This window comes from Balearica regulorum, chromosome 3 (genome assembly GCF_011004875.1).
Source record: "Balearica regulorum gibbericeps isolate bBalReg1 chromosome 3, bBalReg1.pri, whole genome shotgun sequence".
Lineage (NCBI taxonomy): Eukaryota > Metazoa > Chordata > Aves > Gruiformes > Gruidae > Balearica > Balearica regulorum.
In genome coordinates, this window is record NC_046186.1 from 66841712 (window position 1) to 66860929 (window position 19218).

General features: G+C 44.7%; 1 protein-coding gene across 7 annotated transcripts in view; it reads right to left on the reverse strand.

Annotated features, from left to right (window-relative positions):
* HIVEP2 (HIVEP zinc finger 2) overlaps positions 1–19218 on the reverse strand; it is a 141632-nt gene that overhangs the window by 36883 nt on the left and 85531 nt on the right. For 4 of the 7 annotated variants that reach the window (XM_075748275.1, XM_075748268.1, XM_075748271.1 and 1 more), the window contains one exon: positions 15683–15780. The exons of 2 other annotated variants lie outside the window; for them this stretch is intronic. The gene's annotated coding sequence lies outside the window, so the exon portion shown is untranslated. Of the gene's footprint in view, positions 1–5427; positions 5833–15682; positions 15781–19218 lie in introns of those variants that run through there. One more of the 7 variants, XM_075748270.1, reaches the window with a different exon arrangement.

The following is a 19218-nucleotide window of genomic DNA, read 5'->3' on the forward strand; positions in this document are numbered from 1 at the left end:
CGAGGTGAGTGGAGGTCAGCGCTCAGGCACTTCACGCCATATCTCTGCACCACCGGCACTGGCTAGCCTTGCTCGCGGTGCCACACCGACCACACATTGAGCCCACCGCTCACCTCACCCTCCTGTGTCAGGACTGCAACAGGATGAGCCACAACTACCTTCAGCATAGATGTTCAGAGATGTTCAGCAACCTCTCTTTGCAGGGAGACTTTATGCTTCTGCACGGCGTGAGTTTTGCTGCCCCTGCCCCAAAGGGAAGGCAAGCCCAGTCCCAAAGACTCTCTTAAGAATGTCTGCAACTGTTTAAAGTACATTACTGAAATATTACTACTAGAAGTAATACATGTGCCAACTTTCTAGTGCTCTGCATGAGCTGTGCAAGGAAACGGTCTTTTCTACAATTATGTTTTTTCTGTTTAATATCGTGACTCCTTTGGCTGATGCTTACATGAGGGTTTTGTTCCATTATTATGCAGCCTTCCTGTGTGGCTCCAAATACCTCATATCAATCGTTCTGGGGCCAAGGTTAAACAAAACCACACAGGTTTATACCAGACCTCTTTTCTCATTTACAATAGGAAAAAAAGACCACTGTAAGACATGCCAACTTCATATGCAAGATTCAATGAAAATTATTATTCTGACATTACAATTTTTATTTTGTTCTGATTCTAAAATTTTTTTAAAAAAAGTAACTGAAGTTAATAAGATGGTATTTTTAACATTATATCCAGTGGGAAATTGAGAGCATGCTCTTTTCTTGATATGCTGTGATTAATTCCCATTGATACAACCATTCAATGTTCAGCATCATAGTTTTGTCTTTTCATCCTATGTCTTAGCAGTAAATTTAATAGTCACTGATTTTTTGTACTAGAATAGGTAAACATTGTGATGCAAGAAAAATCAGCTGATGATATTATTCTTCAGACAATTTAATTTTCATCTGAAATGAAGAGTAAATGTTATTATATTAGAGGAAATATGAATGTAAAAATAATTATTAATACATTTAAATACTGAAGACCATACTCCAGCAGTACATTTACATAAAGTTAACAGGAGACAGGACTACATACCCCAAACCACTCAAGTTATACAGCTAAAAGCACTAGTGATCAGAACCTCAGCCTATCCCCCCACTCAGATTTGGAGCAGAAATTTTGTTTAAGGAACAGTTATATATTATGTATCTTTTTAAGACTTCACCCATTTAAAGAAAAATACACAAAGGACAAGATGACATTAAAAAAACAGCAGGAAGGTATATGAGAAAAATGAAAAATTACCTTCACTATACACTTAAGAAAATATTTGTCATTACATGGTATTTTCCAAAACTCATGCAGAATAGACTGAGGCCTTTTCCCTGAAGCTCTGCAGCCTGGGCCAGCCACACGTGTGGGGCTGAAGCTGGCAGCTGCCCCCTGGCTCCCCACAGGCCTTTGGCCTCTGGGCTTTCAGCGCCTCCACAAGAGACAGCTTTAACCATGCACAAATTCAGCTAAGAACCAAGAAAGGGGCTGACTGGGAAATAATTTGAGGGAAAGAAACGTTAACTTTTCAGTCGGATCCATCCCCTGGTGGCTTGCTGTGCAGGCAGGCGGGGGGGGAAGGGGGCAGTCACATATCATGGTGGAGCAGGGCAAGGGAGACCGGACGCGGTGGCTGCCCACACCTCGGGTGGGACAGCAGTTCCATGATGGCACTTTCCACAAAATGAAAGCCTACGGTCGGCAACAGCACCGCTGATTTCACACCCCGGGTAGGGGCACCCCACCACAGGCAAACGGAGGCAGCGGGTGCCAGCGCAGGAGAGCAGGGGAGGCTGCAACGGGAGCCACGGGAGGCAGTAAGAAGATACGGCGTTAAGTAACGAGGGGCTGCGCTATCTCACATCTTCCTACATCCTGCCGCAGGTCGCTTTTCCTGCCACAGCCTTCTCCCTCCCGCCCCTGCACGGTGTCACTTTCACCGGCGTGCGCTCCCCTCCCACTCACCAATGTGCAACGCACACCATGATTTATGTCACCTCTCCAATCTGGCCGGGCATCTCTGAGGTGCGAGCAATAGATGCAGTCTACGAAAGGTTAGCATTAATGCTTTATTGGCAATTACAGCAGGCAAGTGGCTCAGCTCATAATGCAATTTTTTCCTCATGAAGACCTGTAGGAGGTGGGAGCAGGTTGCCACGGGCCCGGCGCCTGCTGCGCGCTGACATATCTCCTCGCTGCTTGGCAAAAGGGCAGGTCCAATTAGGTGTCTTGTATTATTAACGTTCTGCTCCTTCATCTGTTGATCACGTATCCTCCTTTTGGCCCCTCTGCGCCCCAGCTTGTGCAACGCACCAACATCTGCAGAGGCACTGCTCTACCCGGGAAAGCTCGAGAGGAAAGCAGGGGGAGGAGATGGAACATCTTCCTTTTGCAGACCCAAGCAAGGGGCAGAATGGCTGAGAAGTCGAACAGATCACTGTAACTAGGATCCTCAAGCTAAAAGATGAGAAATACGAGATATCTGCCCTGCTGGCAGTAATAATTACAATGTATTATTAACAAAACTCAGGTTTCATCGTTAACTTGACTCGAGTTTCAAGAGCTGATCTCACCCTAATCATCCTCCAAATTACATCCAGCATTTCTGTCAGTGCCGAACCAGTACCAGCAAGGAAGGCTGCTGGTAATGATTACGCTGAAGAGAAAGCACAGGTAAAAACTATCAATTCCACAATCAAACAGGTGCAAAAAAATTAGACACAGATTTTAAGTTGCCCAAACCCAGGGCAATATCACCACTCGGATCTGATCCTGCCAGAAAGATGGAGCCGGCGAGTTCAAAGCAGCCGAGAGGAAAGGGCTCACTGTCAGTGCACACTGCATACGGCACAGCTGACATGACCCCGCTTCTGCAAAGGATTGACTCCACTCCTCTCAAAGGTGTTGGTAAAGTCACAGCTCCTCTCTTGGATCTCAAAACATGAGAAAGGCCACCTACGTGTTTGCTATAATGAAGTAGCCAACTGTCTCAGCCACGACCCAACTGCTGCAACAAAAGACCCTTGTTTGATTTGGTTCCTCTACAGACCTCATCATCAGAGCAACTAAGATCTTCAAAAGCTTTTTCTCAACCTCTAAATGTGAGATGAAAATGCCATTTTAATCGTGGAGCAGTGAGGTCTGCTTGAGTAAAATAACCCCAGTCACTCGGATGCAACTGGGTAACAAACACCGCTCTTCTAGCAGAGAGCCTAATTGCTCTGCTAGCACCAACAAAGAGCTGCTGGTTCATTAGAGCAAGCTGGAGGAGCTGCTGTTTGCGTCTTCACAAGCTGGGAGTATTTGATTGCAAAACCGCTATGGATGTTTGATCCAAAATTCAGCCTCTGATTTCTGATCAGCAAAACTTAAAAGCAAGGAAGCTATCAGTCTGATATTTTTCTTCATGGCTTTCTTCAGGGTAACAATTTATTTTTCTCCTTGATCTGTTCAAGGATGTCAAATCTAATCTTAAGACAGGATTTGGACTTTTATATTCTATATAGACCTGCTTAGCACAAAAAGTAGCAAGAACAGAATTGGTGTGAACCAAATTGCAGTTTCACATGACGCCTGGATGATGCTGGCAGTTACATTGCTATCCTGCAGCCTCACTGCGCCAGCACCTTGCCAGAAAGTGCAAAGGGCAGAGGAAGCCAGAAAAAGGCCAGCAGAGGTCAAAGGCAGCCACGCTTCCTGCTGGCTGCTCACAGCAGGTTCACACAGCAGGCGACCAGGCAGATGGCAGAGGAAGCATACTTCCATCTTGTTCAACGGGGAAACAATTTGCTGAATCACACCAAAGGGGAATGTGGCAGCTAATCCTACTGAGACGTCCAGGAGCTCCCTTTGCCTGCTGCAGTGGCTCCCAGGTGTAGTTCTGTGCCCCCTCCAGGACCCCATACTGCTGTGCTCAGATCTGTCTGTCCACCCTCTCTTTAAGAACATGTATTTCTGTTTCTTTTCCCTTCGCAACCATCTTTAGACTGAACACTTTCTGAATGGAAAACGTAAATCTAATTTCAGGCAGATACCGACCTCAGCAGGTCTATCAAGAGCAGCTTATTTTCTCCAACTCAAACTCCACAGATGAATACATCCACATACAGGCTCTGTACATATCTGCATAAAGAGATCCATTTGCCTGAGTGTTTGCTAATGAATGCTTGGCAGTCAGGGGGACACCACAAATGCATCCAGTTGATTTTCATTTTTTAAAGAAAAGGTGCCTTACACCTCAAGGAACAAAGCGTTGCCAAGATTGCTTATGAAATGCACCACCCATGGATGCAAATCCAAATCTTAACATTGACATGAAAATTAAAGATGCAAAGAAGAGTAACTTTTTTCCCCCCTTTTTTATGCAGTTTGAATCAGCTTGTGGGAAAGTTAATAGAAATATTCCACCAGTGAAATGGAAAGTGGATCAAACCAGTTGAACATAAGCCTTCAAGACAGCGGAAAACTCCACATGGGATGCTTTCAGGAAAATCACTCAAATACAGTGCTACCCAGTGTGCTGAGGGCTCAGGTAGGCCAGCTCTTTGCATAGCCAGGACCACGGTCTACGTTCCACCCAAGGTGCTTGTCAGGATTGGAACCCAAAACCTTCTTTTCTCACAGGTCATGAATTAAATAACTACAGCTGGTTTCCAGAATCTCTTTCCTTCTGCTAGCAATCTCACATAGAAACAATAAAAGTACTGACATTGTAAATTAGTTCTAGAGGTATCTTTTTAAGCACAAAGCTGCTGCAAGATATTTCTTCTCTGGTAGCAGTAACAGTGAGCTCGGGAAGCACAGAGCACCTGCCAGCATTAAAGGACGAGCACATCTAAAACCACACATCCCGGTGGTTAAAATGCTGCTTGCTACAGGAATTTCATCTATGCTAACCCTCTGCTAGAGCAGTCCAGGTAATAAGAACAATAACAAACAATAGGAAAAAGTTAAAGGAGCACTAATATAAATGGGACAGCATTATTCACTGACATTTTTAAGTCCCAGTCGTGTTGATCCACCCATAAGCAGGTCTGGATTTAGGGCAAAGGAAAGAGTAAGGGCATGACTACTGCACAGAAAGTTTCTATTTCAAAAAGTGCCTGCACTGCCTGAAAATCAAGATCACACCACTGAAATTCCCACCCATCCAATACTTTGTTTCCTCCTTGGTTTTCTTTTTCTCTCTACAGTGAACTGAGCTGCTCTAAGATTATTTTTCTGTGATTTTCAGCAAAAGTAGATACAGAAGGAATTGTGGACAAACACCAAGGGCATCGAGCCCACAAGAGACTCAGCCTTTGTCCCTCTTGAAAAATGGATACAATGCCAGCTTGAGTAGACTCCGAATCCTGGTTTTAATTAGAGAGAAGACGAAATCAGGCAAACCTACCTCTCGCTCAAACACTATTCTTTCCTCAGTATCCCTCTGTTCTCCAGAAAAATGGTCTTCTCCCTGTTGGTGACCATTTATGCAGACACAGGATCCAAACTCTTTCCCACTGTGTCCTCACCATCTGCATGTTGTCTACCTCTCTATTGACAGCTTCCAATAAAAGCTTCCTTTAATAGAGTTGTCCTGACTCACAGGTGGGGGGGGAGGGAAGCTGACCTTGCTGCAGCATCAAGAGTCTCTGACGCATTTTGGGAGGCTGTGGTTTCGGGTCTGAAAGAATTCAGCCTTGTTTTCAACTAAGTTTTACACATTTAGCTTCCAAAATATCACCCTATAGCTTCATGTCCATTTGCGACTCACTGTTGTTTAGTGGTTCGACTTAGCACTATTCAGGGCTTTAGCCGTACGCTTGGCAAATTAGCAGTGCTCACCAGCAGAAGAGAGTTTCTCAGAAACGCAGCCACCCAGGCTCCTGGCTGGCTCCACCTCTTGTCCGCCCACTCCCGGTTTCAGACATTTCGCATTCCAAAACTGGAAGTGTCTACGCAACATAGGGTCACGTTATTGCACAATGAGCTCCGCTCCTTCTAAGAGCCACTGCATCCTCAAAAGTGCATCAACTCTTAACAGCAAGAGAGCTGTTTACAGTGAATTTCTCTCTGAGTGGGAGTATTTTCTCCAAGAATCTTATAACAAGGACATGAAGCGTATGACTCTTCCCTACATTTGGTAAAACTGTTACCGAGATGACATTTATTTCATACTTCCACATCAGCATTCCTTCCCCTTTAAGCTGCCTTTTGAAAAATTGAGAATTAATTTTTACACTTCCCCAAAGTATTTATGTGCTGGATAATTTTAGGACACACTAAACAGAACAGTTTCTGCCTATCTTACATTTAGAACTGGGGCCATTCGTAGCTTTTGAAATGCAACTGTCAAATACAACTGATTGTCACCAATGTACGTTTTGCCAATATTTTTTCCTTGCCAAATGGTATCAATAATTGCTATGACCCCTCCTTCACTTAGTCTTTAAATTCTAACAGGTGAATGAAAGCTCCAGCTTCAATTTTAACTAAAGAACATCTTCTCTTTTAGTATAGGGGATTAAAAGTGAGGTGAGCTTTATTTTTTCCCCCAAAGGACAGTACACAGGTGGAAATGGTGGTGTCACATTGTGTTATCGTTGAAACTGTATTCAGCTTTTCAGGTACAATTAAGTCTTCATTGTTAGCATTGGAAGTGTATTTGATGTTTCCCTGAATGCCAGTGAGGTATGTTGGTGTCTCCTAAAGGCAATTTTGGACATATTTACATATAGAATAAATGACCAGTCCTTATGTGCCACTTCTTTCAATTCAGATCTGCCCCCTTTGCCCTCAGCACCACTGCAGCAGCTGAGCACTGGGGAAGCAGAAGGGTTTGAGGCTGGGAGGGGTCCCAGCACCCTCTGATGAGACTGAGGATGCTGGCAGGGCTAACGGCTCAGGCAGCTCTCAAAAAGCCCTCCTGGTTTCACAGCCAAGTGAGCTCTTCATAAGCTGTCACTCCTGTCCTCCCAGAAGTAAGAAGGTTCAGATCCAGCAGTCAGCATTCAGAAATCTGACTCAGGCTACCCGGTGAAAATTATGATGGCCAAAACAAAGCAGTGACAGACGAAGAGGGAGAGGGAAACTGAGAGAATCCTATGAGAGGGGCAGAACGAGGGACAGAGGAGGACTTTTGCACTTATGTGTTTCACTAGATGCACTGGCACCACACTCTGCTGTAAGTAAGGGTAGCCCAGGATTTTCACTCTGAGTCATTCATTTGGAAGATATGACATGATTGAGAGTCAACTGCCCTTCGTCCTGTGGAAGAGATATTTAAAATGGAGCTAATGGTTTAAAGTTACTTAGCTCCTGATCAGTCTCTGAGCAAGCAAAAGGTTAGACTGTAATATTTAACCACAACTCCCGTGCCTTTCCGAGAAGCACAGAGGAGGCTGCCTGCAGGAAAGTCAGACATCTGCCATGCTGCTTCCTGTGTGCACGAGGTGAAGAAATCTGCGCCAGCCTTCAGCCTCGTGTAGATAGTGAGCTTCCCCCGGTGCAGTGGCTGTCACGCAGTGTGCTTTCTGGTACAGCCCATTTCCTTCTGGGGGACATGTCTCCCTGGGGAACAGCGGGGGCTAGCGCTCTGTGCACGCCACCAGCCACGATCATCAAATCTGCTAGCCGGTCACCATGCAATATAGCCTAAGGTCTGGTGCTTTAAGGAGAACTGGCAGCATGTCTAAGTGAGAACTGGATGAAAAACCAACGAGGGATAGCAAGAAAAAGAAAAACATTCATAGAAGTCTGGAGACACAGTACCATAAGGAGAACACAGCATCTACTACAAATCTTGGGGAACTATTCAAACTGCTACTTTAAAAAGTAAAAGTGGTATGCGCATTCATTCTGCTTTAACATTCATCCATAAGAGGTCACTGTGTGATACAATGAACACCTTGGTGTTGGCAGCATTCCTCTCTCCCTTCCCATGTGCTCAGCACCAGGTGTCCACTCACCTACAGGAACGCCCCAGCCACTACCCAGCTGCCCTTCGGAGGGACAGTTAGGGCCAGCAAGAAAGCAAGATGTGTGTGGGAGTCCTTCTCTCTTATCCTGTGACCTCAGCCAATTTTAGGATCACTTAAATGGACTTACTTTCTATTCCCCATTAATCTCAAATGGAATCCAAGAGTTTTACAAGCCCCAAAGACGTTTTAAATAGCCACTAAAAAATACACAAAAATTCAGGAAGCTGAGTTTGAACAGCAAAGACACAAGCTCACAAAGGACCGAGACTCCTCTGGTTTCCCAGGGTCTGTGGCCTCTATTTTAGTCTGTTTCACTATGACATTGTTTTTTCAGTAGTAAGCAGACTTTTTTGCAAGGGTGACTACAATACAGTGTGGGACCTACCCACAGGAACTTCTCAAACACGAAGTTTCTGTACTGCCACTCGCCATGAGACAAGAGGGAATAATAGGCAGATGCAACTTAATGGCAACTGAAACCATTTTAGCTCAGTTCAGCGAATCAAAGACCTTCTTCATGGAGTAAGGTGACTTAAAGGGAAGTATTTCATTCAGAGATTTCCATGGGAAAATGAAAACAAAAAAATAAAAATAGCAATATGGAGATTTTCCAGTGGAAAACTTGTTCTTGTGGAAATTCCGCCTTCAAATGACAAATTGTTTTTATGGGAAATTCCTAAGCAGCTGTAGGCACAGCCCTCATGCTGAGAAGCTTAAAAGCAGCTCATGTCTGACCCAGTGCCCTCAGATTTCCCACATCAGATAAACTGCAAGAGCAGAGGCCTCAACTCTCCCTTACTCCCATGCACACCCTGCAGCACACAAGTGGTCCCACCACAGGCACGACAGCATATTGACTGCAGTGGCAGTATGCATGTGGTTACAGATGGGATGCTTGAAGGATTAATCTTTTAATATCTCAAATCAAGATTAATTACAGGCTCTTCTATATAAGCTGTCCCTAATGCTCTGATACTGGTAAAGCTGTCATTGACTTTAGCAACAGATTTACCTGCACTAGGGATTGCAAGCTTGGGAGAGTCTTAAATGAAGCTCCTCACAGGAGACTGCACCAGGCAGAGAGAACTTGTGGTTGTTTTATGTGATTATATGAATGGTCACAAATCATGGATGTAACTCCATTGTTATTGTTTTACACTGGCTTAAACCCATCAATAAAAACTACACGCTCCACAGCTAGTATTGCAGAGAGTAAGACAAACATTTCTAGTGAGCTTGCCAAGGGTCTTCTAAATTTGCAGCAGGAGCACTGAGTAAGCATCTCCTTTACAGAGTGATATTAGAAAAGAGTAAACCATTCATTATAACGCATCTTCTATCAACCACTTTAGCATGAATCATCATACTGCGTAAACAGGCTAGAAATCATATTTATGACAGCGCTCAAAGTATCTCAGAAAGTAAGAGGAAGAAAAAAGCTATTAGAGCAGGCAGGTTTGTACAACCCTTCACAGTCCAGAAAGGTACTGAGCACCCGAATTGTTCCCCTAAGCATGTGCAGTTATTTACACTATTTCTGTACCAGCCCTGTATTTTCATACTAATGCATTTTTAACACAAAATAAAATGTAGATTCCTGTGAGCAAAAAAAAAGTTGTTTCTACTGACAGCATGGGACTGGTCTTCACAACTTACTCCCAAGAGTAGACCTTGCCTCTTTCCTGACTACCTTCTGTCCCATGTAGCCTATCCAACAGTAGAGCGGATCCAGCATCCCCCAAACCGAGCTGAGCTGGAGGAGCTGAAGCACAGCGGGCGCCCCAAGGTGCCACTGAGGAGTCTGTCGGCAGCTGGCCGCCTGTCACGCGCTGCAGGCTATGAGGTGAAGGAGTGGACAAAGGCCACCGCTCAGCTGCTACGGTGACCTTCAGCTATGCTGATCTGCGAAGGGAATGTACCCCCTGGCCATGCTCACGTTTTTAAACCACGTTTTCTTGGCTATCTGTAACACTGTGTACACACGTACGATACCGAGGTCACACACATGCACAGCCCGTGTCTGTACTGCACATGAGGACGATGAGTTCCCCTCTACTCCTAACCGCAAAGTGGCTAGCCAGTTACAGCAGGGCTACTGCTGCTCTGCGCCCAGCGAGCGCAGCAACCACACGTGTTCATCAAGGCGTGCTGCATGGCTGTGAAGATCATACACGCCGAGATCGAATTGCAAGCAACATCAATTTCAGAGATCAATTAAAAAAATCCTGTGTCTCTCCACCCAAAGGAGTTATTCTTTTGGGACATCACAGTAACAAAATACAATTGCAATGAAAATCTTATTGATACAAGCTTTGTTACTGAAGTGACAAGAAAGGCATTTATTTTCAGTCAGATACTCAAAGGAATAACCCCACGTGCTAGATCATGTAAGATGTCTTCTCCAGTACATAACAGAGACAGCTCTACTACACTAAACATATGTGATAAGAGGACCCAGGCTCTTCTCCATATTCTCTGCATACCTGTTACTATCACACAGCTGCTCTCAAGTCTACAGTTTCCTGTGCAGTACAAACTGCATACCACTTCCCCTACAGAAAAAAAAAAAAAAAGCCTTGCTTGTTCTTAATTGACGATGGAAATACTGTCATATTTTCCACTAGCCAAGCTTGAAACCATTACTGAACGAACCTTCATTAATTTTTCCACAACATTTTGCAGAAATGTCAGGAAACAGCTGCACCAGAAATGATTAACTGTCCTTATCACTAGGGCTTCATTGGCCAACTTCAAATTATATAGCTTTTCTTCTTTCCAAACTCTACATTCAGTGATGTTTTTTGTTACTCTTTAGTTGACTGTCTTGATACACTACTTTCTCTTCAAAAGTATCTGATTACACAGGTTCAGCAGTGCACAGATATTTTACGACCAGTGGAAGAATTTGTACAGTTTGGAGCTGCATACTTCTAGGAAAAGATTGCTTCCTGCAGATTGCTCAGCTGTGTCTTTCTTGGATCAAATTCAATGAAATTCACAACTTGCAGTCAAATTGTATTTGCCAGTCAGGCTGAATTCATTACACTGACATAAACTCTTCTTGCTCCATTTTCTTACTCCTTTCCTCTCCTGTCCTACCCTTTTCCTTCTCCCTTTTCTCTCCCCACACTCCTCTCTCTCACCTTTTCTTGGAGTTATACCATGTGTCAAAACTTACCATACAATGCCCTGTACATTTTCAGGCGAAAACAAGTGAAACGGTATACATCATCATTCCAAACATGCAACCACTGAGATGCTAGAAGGCTTGGTGCAAAATAAGAGCGCAGCCATCTGGAGGTAACTGCCAGCATGGATCTGAGATTCCCAGCTGGCTGAAACTTCGCAGTCTCAGAACTTTTTAGCAAAGCGTCAGTGAGCAAGAGACTCTGCTCCCACGGATTTGGACAGGGCACTGGATATCATGTAATATGGATATCCATATTTGTCAAAAATGTAAATTCTTCAAATTTCTGATGAGAACAGAGCAACAAAAAGCGAGGTTCACAGAATTACTTTAAAAGACCAACAAATATTACAGCTTCTTATTTATATTTTGAAATACTTAATTTAGCATTACTACACCATGGCATGTTAGAATGATTCTGCATACATGTCACTGGCAGACCTAAAACTGCAATTGTTCGCTCTATGCCATCACTGGAGCTGTAAGCCTTCAATGTGTAACCCTGGGATATTCTGAGACAGAGGGGAAATATAGATGTGAATAGGCATATACATGTATTAGAAGTTACATGAAATTAATCCCATCAAGTGTGGTTCAGTGTTAATAACGTTATCACACTCTGTCCCTAACAAAAGGTAGGTTACTTGCAGAAATGATATAGCTACATAAATAGAGGTTTATCTAGGTATTATAGAGCAAGAATCCTTCCGGCTGTCTGTAACGCAAAACGATTTGCATTTCTTCCTTTTTAAATGGGTCCCTTCCACAGCAGCGTGCATTGCAGCACAGTCCACACGCAGCTCTGCTCAGAAGGCGCCAGCCACTGATGACCTCACCCTGTGCTAGGTCAACTCCTGAATGTCTTCATTGCCTTCACAGGTACATGTACAGCTCGCAGATCCTAGTCCAGAACACCTACCATAAGCTAGCATTGCTATTTAATGGGTGCAGTGCTGGCTACAGAAACAGATCTGGTTTTAAATTACTCTACCAAGATACTTGCTTAGGTAGCAGAAATTGCAGTACACTATATTCTACTTAAAATACGCATGAATATATATGGGTTTATTTACAAGAGATGAAATACTGCCAAGTATCCAGGGGTTTTTAAGGATTCAATTTTATATCATGCGATGCCGAATTTCTCCTTCACAATATCCTTGTCTGTCTCTGTTCTAGTTTGAAACTAGTGGTGCCAGAGGATTTCAGGGACCGTGTCCTTCCAGTATATGGCCTGTTAATGCGCTGCCAGCTATCATATAGCCGTTTGTGGCTGCGCAGGAGACGCACGAAGCACATATTGTGTATGGGGAAAAAAATGAAGTTAAGTTGTTAGATTTCATTAACCACCTCCTGTTTTTTATTTTTTTGGGGGAGGGGGTGCTCTGACACAAACAGAACCAGAAGATAGACATCGCACCTCCTCGCCAGCAGAAGGGTGTCGCAGTTTCCCGAGGGAACAAGGGCTGGCAGGCGGCAGCTGCGGCAGACGCAGGCTTTTTTCTTCCACACCTCGTCCGGCACCGACCCCCGGCGACCGCCGCCGCCCGGCAGCAGCAGCGGCAGCGGCAGCAGCAGCGCGGGAAGCGCCGGAGCCGCCGCCGCACCCGCGCCCTCCGGCCCGCAGGCGCGCACCCGCGGCGGCGCGCACCGCTCGCCCGCAGCCGGTAGCCCCGGTGGCGCCCGGGCACTACGGCGGCGGGGCCGCGGGCAGCCGGGCGGCCGCGGCGGCGTTTCGTGCCCGGGGCCTGGGAGATTCGGAGTGGCAGCGTTCATTTCTGCCTCCTCCGGGTGTTTTCGAGTCTCTTTCTTCCCACCCCACGCTGTCAGAGAACTAGCCACTGAATTTGTTGTCCCGCCACCCTGCTCGGCCACCTCCTGGACGTGGAAAAAGAAACATGTTTTCCCTCTCTCTAATAGCGGGCCAAGAAATGAGTGCTCTTGCTTCCTCCTCGGTTTGCACATCTTGAGCTCAAACTGCCACAAAGACACGGCCACCTCTTGTTCACACTGTCAGCGACGAGCAGCAGGACCTAGGGGCAATGTCATAACAAAAAGAGAGACCTTGAACTTGCTTCACCCTTTGCATAGTCATTTATATTTGGGCAAAGCGGATAACAGCTCCTTTAGCACTAGAGTAGTGGCATTTGATGCTCGCACGGCATTCACTTTACCCAGGTATAAATAGCAAAAGGTTTCAGGCAGTAGAGAATCGGGACCAGTATCTTCAAAGGATTCTCAGCCAACGTAAAGCAGCTAGTCCTCCACGCCACAGCTTGTGCAAACTCGCTCTGCTGCAAGAATCATCCCCTGCAGGGCGCCTGGCACTGCTGGTTTGGCAGCATCACATGCTCCTGTCTTCAGAGAAAATGTGCCTTCCTATTGCCCCATATCTAGCGGTGGAATCAGACTGCAAGCTTTCACCTGTAAAGTAGGCAGTAATAGAGTTCAGGTTTTTAATGGGAGCCTTTTATTAGTTCACACAGGGTATTTACAATCCTACCGGTATTAAGTGCTTGCCTTAGTATCCTTAGCACACAAGGTAGCGGTACATATTATCATAGTTACCATAACATTGGTTTGAACTACATTAATTGAGAGCATCTATTCTAAAATTCAGTTGTTCCAAACAAAAAAGTAAAGCATGCCATTACTGGGCTGACACATTATCAGGGAGAGTTCTCAGCATACCAGAGAGCCACAACAATAAGGGTCCAATGCACAGAAGTACCATTAAGTTCCATGCTAATGAAACCTGAAAAATTTATGCCAAAACCCCATTTCAGAGGATGGCCGCCATGCTCTTGTGTACTGAAGTCCTCTGTTTTCCACTTAAATCCTGCCTGGTGAGTCAGAACATGGCTAGGTTTCTGTACTGCAGGAGTATTCCATTACTCCCGCTTATAAATTTCACACGCTATTAATGCTTCCCAAACTGGCAACAGAGCTTAGGGGTGCATGAGGACAGTTTGTTTTCCTGTTGAACTTTCAATATAAATTCCACAGGACCTCTGGTGGGGATGATGCCTTGTTTTTTGCCGACATGTTCGTTGGTAACGCCCCTGCTGACAGCCATTAGTTTGCACCCCTCTCGCCCACCCACCTCTGATCCCAGGCTGCACGGAAAGATCTCGGTCAGCTCTGAGAGACTGTGGAGGGGAAAGACTGCAACGCAGATACATGCAACTTCCATTGCAGGGACCTGGAGAGGGATCCATAAGAAGAGATATCCCATATAGCACCACCCTGGACTGCAGAATATTTGGGATCAGTTCCAGGTTTGAGCAAAGGTTCCAGGGATAGCCCATCTCAAGTTAACCCCCTCCATTCTTTCCTTCAGCCCATCTCAAATTAACCCCCTCCATTCTTTCCTTCAATCCATTTAGAGAATAAAACATAGGTCCAACACAGCTTACAAAGTTCTGAAAAACCTGGGGGGTTTTATCTCAAAATATGTTCTGCATTTTCTTTGAGCACCTTCTCCTGTGGTCATGATATCACATGAGAATCTCCCATGTCTTCCTTATATGCCTAGCTCCTATGGTTACAGATAAATATTGGATAATTTAAAACAAAGAAAGCTAATGAGAAAGATCAAACTTTTTCTTAACTTTTCACTATTTCAAGCCAGTCTCAGTAAATTCCGAGAGCTAATAACTCTCTGACCATCAAGGATATACCCGTACAGAAAAGATTTGAGAAGAGGAGCTTCTCAGTGCCTCAGGTCCCCTACAGCAACAAAAGTAACTCTACTGCACGCAGGCATGGGTTTTGAGACAAATTCAACGTGAAACCTGTCCAACCTGTGACTACCAACCCAAATAAACATAGAACTGCAATGAGTAGCTGAAAACGGACCTATTCTTAGTGAGATAAACTGGCTTCTGACCTATCTGATGCCATAGTAAGACTGTTGTTGAGGATCTACTAACTTTAAGCTAATGACACTTTTGAGTGTCATTATACTACAGTGTCAGCACTTTCATAACTGCAGTTCCTATGTGCCCAAGTGTTCAAGACCCAGAGGAAAAAATAAACCTTGAACAGTATTGTCAATGGTGCACTTGAAATGGCAAGATGGTCAAGCAGAAATCACCAACTTATACTTTAGGACAATTTAAAAATGAAAAAAAAAAGTTTCAGGTATCAAAACCCCACCCACCATTTCTTCTTGTATTTTTACAAGTACATTTTTCATTTATTTGGTTCAAAAAGTGTGTTCCCTGGATGCTTGATGCAAGAACTGCACAGAGAAGGGAAAGTGGCAAACTAAATATGTGGACAAAGCAAAGACAGCACTTCCAGATGAACAAAAACATAACCTGCGCCAAAAGAGAAATCCCTCTGCAGCGAGAGCTGACTTCAGTTGTAACAAAAGAACATGTAATCAGTATTTAAATGTGAATGACTTCCACATGAAGCCTTCTGAGAAAGAAAAACTATTCATTCGGGCCCGCTCCCTCAGTTCACTCAAACCCATCCTTTCTTTGCTCTCCTACCTGGCCACTGCCATCAAAGGTGCAAGTGAGTAATGGTTCCAGTCAAGGCAATTTGGTTCACCGCTCCAGCAAATATGGCTGTTGACTTTCTCCTCTACCTATTTGGAAAACAAATATGAAAGAATTTTAAGGATTGTGGTTGATTTAGCCTGCTGTTTGATTTTACAACCTAATTGACCTCATGGCATTGGCTACATCAATTTGTGTAAGAATTTCAGAGATTCAATCACAGACCTTCTTGCTACTCAGGTCTTTTTCCCTCAGAGCAATGTGGCACCAGCAATCAGTAGCTGTGCTGTGGTTTCTAACTTGCTGTGGGCTAGAATACACACAAACTAATATATTCTGAGGTGAAAACAATAGATATACAAGACCAAAAGGTGCATACAATGATGTATTTTCAAACATGATGTATACAAGAAGTAGCGTAAACACACAAACCACGGAAGTGCCTTTGTAGTCTATTTACCTTTAGGGGTTGCAGTTCCAGGTTTTCTGCCTAATTTCTGCCTAATTTTCAAAAGATCATGCCCAAATCAGAATTCAAGAGAACATATTTTTGAATTAAATGCAAATACTTTCCTGTTATTAAATCAGAGCAGTGCAATTGTCTTTCTTTCTGCTTCTTTCCCTACTAGCACTGTGCTTTAAAAGTGAGATCACCTCTAAAAAGTCCTTTTCTCTATGATGCTAGTCTGTTTTAGACAAGTTATTAGCATACACTGTGAAAATAATTCATAAACCTTATATCTCTCTTTACATGTGATGGTACTCTGGGAAAGACCACAGAAAGGCACTTTCTGTATATAAAAGACCTGCTGTAGGCATGTATGCAGGAGTGTATGTACCACTGTGCGTCTGAGGCACAGAGCACCAGGAGATGTGTTCGTTAATGTGTTAGACACGTTAGACAGCTACAGGCTGCCCTATTTACACCTGCAGGGAGGGGGTTATTGAATACGTGGAGGCTACATGGGCATACAGGGCATACAGACAATGCACCAAGAACTGGAGACTTGTATCTAATTTGCACATAATAGAGCTGACTGAAATGCCCCCCTCATTAATACTGAGACAACAAGCATTCAGTGGTCTTCTAGTGACCACATACTCCAACGGGCCTGGCTATTCTGATTTTGTTGAAGACCAGTGTGAACACACAGACAACCACAGCACACGTTTTGCCCAGGGCACTTTCTTTCAGGCTTCCCTGTGTCCTTGAATGGCCACATGTGAGATGCCAGCCTGGGTGAGGTGACAGGGATGGGCAATGAGCATGGGCATCCCAGGGTGGATGTGCTCCTGGATAGGGCAGCACCCCAGGGGAGCACGGGGTCCTGCTGAGTACAGCGCGTGTCACACCTACTCCTGCTCTTTGCCCTGGCTGTGATCCTGAGCCCTGGCTGGCCACCAGGCAGTTGGGTCACTGGAGCAGGAGAAGGTACCCACTCCTCAAAGGCTTACAAATGTCATGGCAGAGGACCATGCCAGAGGACTTGGACAGGAAAATCTCAAATGTAGCACATTGGACTTGAGATCTGTGCCCATGGCCTGACCATACTGGCAGTGAAGCCAACAGCAAACCTCCCTCTGCTTCCAGCGAGTGCGACGGCTGCCCATGCTGCCCCAAACACAGGGCAAAGCCTCTCCACCATGGGGTGGGTGACACGTGGCACGTCCACTGCTAGCAGAGTGCAGATGTGAGCTGGTGGAAACAGGGTGCCAAAAGCTGAAGGGTGAAGCAGGCCTGGAAACAGTTAGCAATAAAAGGCATATGCTTATGGGTTTTATTTCCTGTAATGTTTGCTATCAGCAACAAAAACAAATAGTAAATAATAATGTGTTACTGACTGGCAATGTCAACAGTGGTCTATACAGGCATCTGAGTATATAAAATAACATATGCTCTGGCTCCAGACCCTGACGCTTTATCACATCAATATACAACTTTCTAGGAAATGATCTGGATGTGGAGCCAGGAACCACTTTTGAACCTTTGAACAGACAGGGCCCAATACGTTTTTAATCTGCGGGTGAAACCTTGGCACGGCTGGACTCAAGGGCAAAACTCTGTTTTTAGCAAGGCCAGTATTTCACTCGCTATTTTTACAACTGGCATGAGAAAAGTTCCAGTCAAAAAACAAAACAAAGCAATAAAGAAGTCATGAGTCCTTATTCCCACATCCTTCAGTAGGAGCTAGGGGTGCTCTAGATTGCAGCATCCCCTCCCTGGTATGGCATGGATACCTTCCAGCCCCCAAGCAGGTCACCCTGTGCTGTCACAGGCCTAACTGGCTTTAGTGATGTTGGCTACACTTGCACGGTTATTTTTAATTAAGGGCCATTGTGAATCAGTTCATCTAATCCGCAACCCAAAGACAAGGGTCTTTATTCTCATTTATACTAAATCCTCTCATAGCACCGTGGCAGGAGCAGAGGGGACTTTGATGAAAAGAGAATGAAGCCATAAGTGAAAGATGTCATTTATGAAACAAAATCACACTGCCGCTTCTCCAGCTTCATAAAGAGTATTTAAACTGAAATCCAGGAGGAACACTACATTCCGTTTTCCCTAATTTCTTTTTTAGCTCTTAACTGCAGGGAGCCAGTGTCTTCCCTCTCGCTGTGGTAACCTCACTGACTTCAGTGGCGTTCCTCAAGGGATACTTTAGCCTCTGATCCAAGTGTGATAGACTCCCCCTGATTCCAGTGAAGGCTGGATCGGCTTCTGAGTCTTTAAGAAGCTTAATCTTTACTTACAATTAAGTGAAATACTGTCCAGAGCAAGATCTGGTTAAGGACAGTAAGATTTTGTCTAAGCAGTACTACTGCATCTCCTTGCTAACCTACCATCTTACAGCAGCACTGGCGCTCGCAAACAGGACGTGGTCTGAGGGAACAGCCAACCTGCAGAGCCGCTAACAACCCCGGATAATGCATGTGTCATCAAACAGGATTTTACTGCCCCATTAAAGCTCCCAGGGGCATTGTTGTGATACTAAAACCAGGAACTTTTAATTTGTTTTTATCACCGCATCATTAGTAAAATTTGTGCAATCCTTGGCTCTTTGGCAGCAAAAGTAAACGAGCGTGCCTTCAATGACTGCCCACCAAAGACAGACACCAACGCAACCACCGCTGCCGAGCATTTGCCAGTATCTGGTCATATCTGGTCATGACTCTCCTAATCTGCTGCAGTTGTTTGCCAGCCGTGGAGACTAAACAAGCACATCAGAAGGGAAATGACAGTCTGAGAAGCACGGCATGTCTTACTGCTTTGGAAGAGGGGTTTTTTTCAATTTGAACTTTGTACCTCAGACACTCGGGGATTAGCCTTTTACATGGGACCTGGAAACACCCAGGCAGAAGTGCTCTGATGATGATTCTTGCACCATCTGCTTTTGAAAGACTGCTAGCTTCTCTCTTGGCAACTTCAGGAATCATTTTGTAATTGTGAAACTACACCTTCGGTGGTGAAACAGAAATGTAGCAGTAGGCACCAGCATCATCTGACCATAAGATTTACTCATTTCATG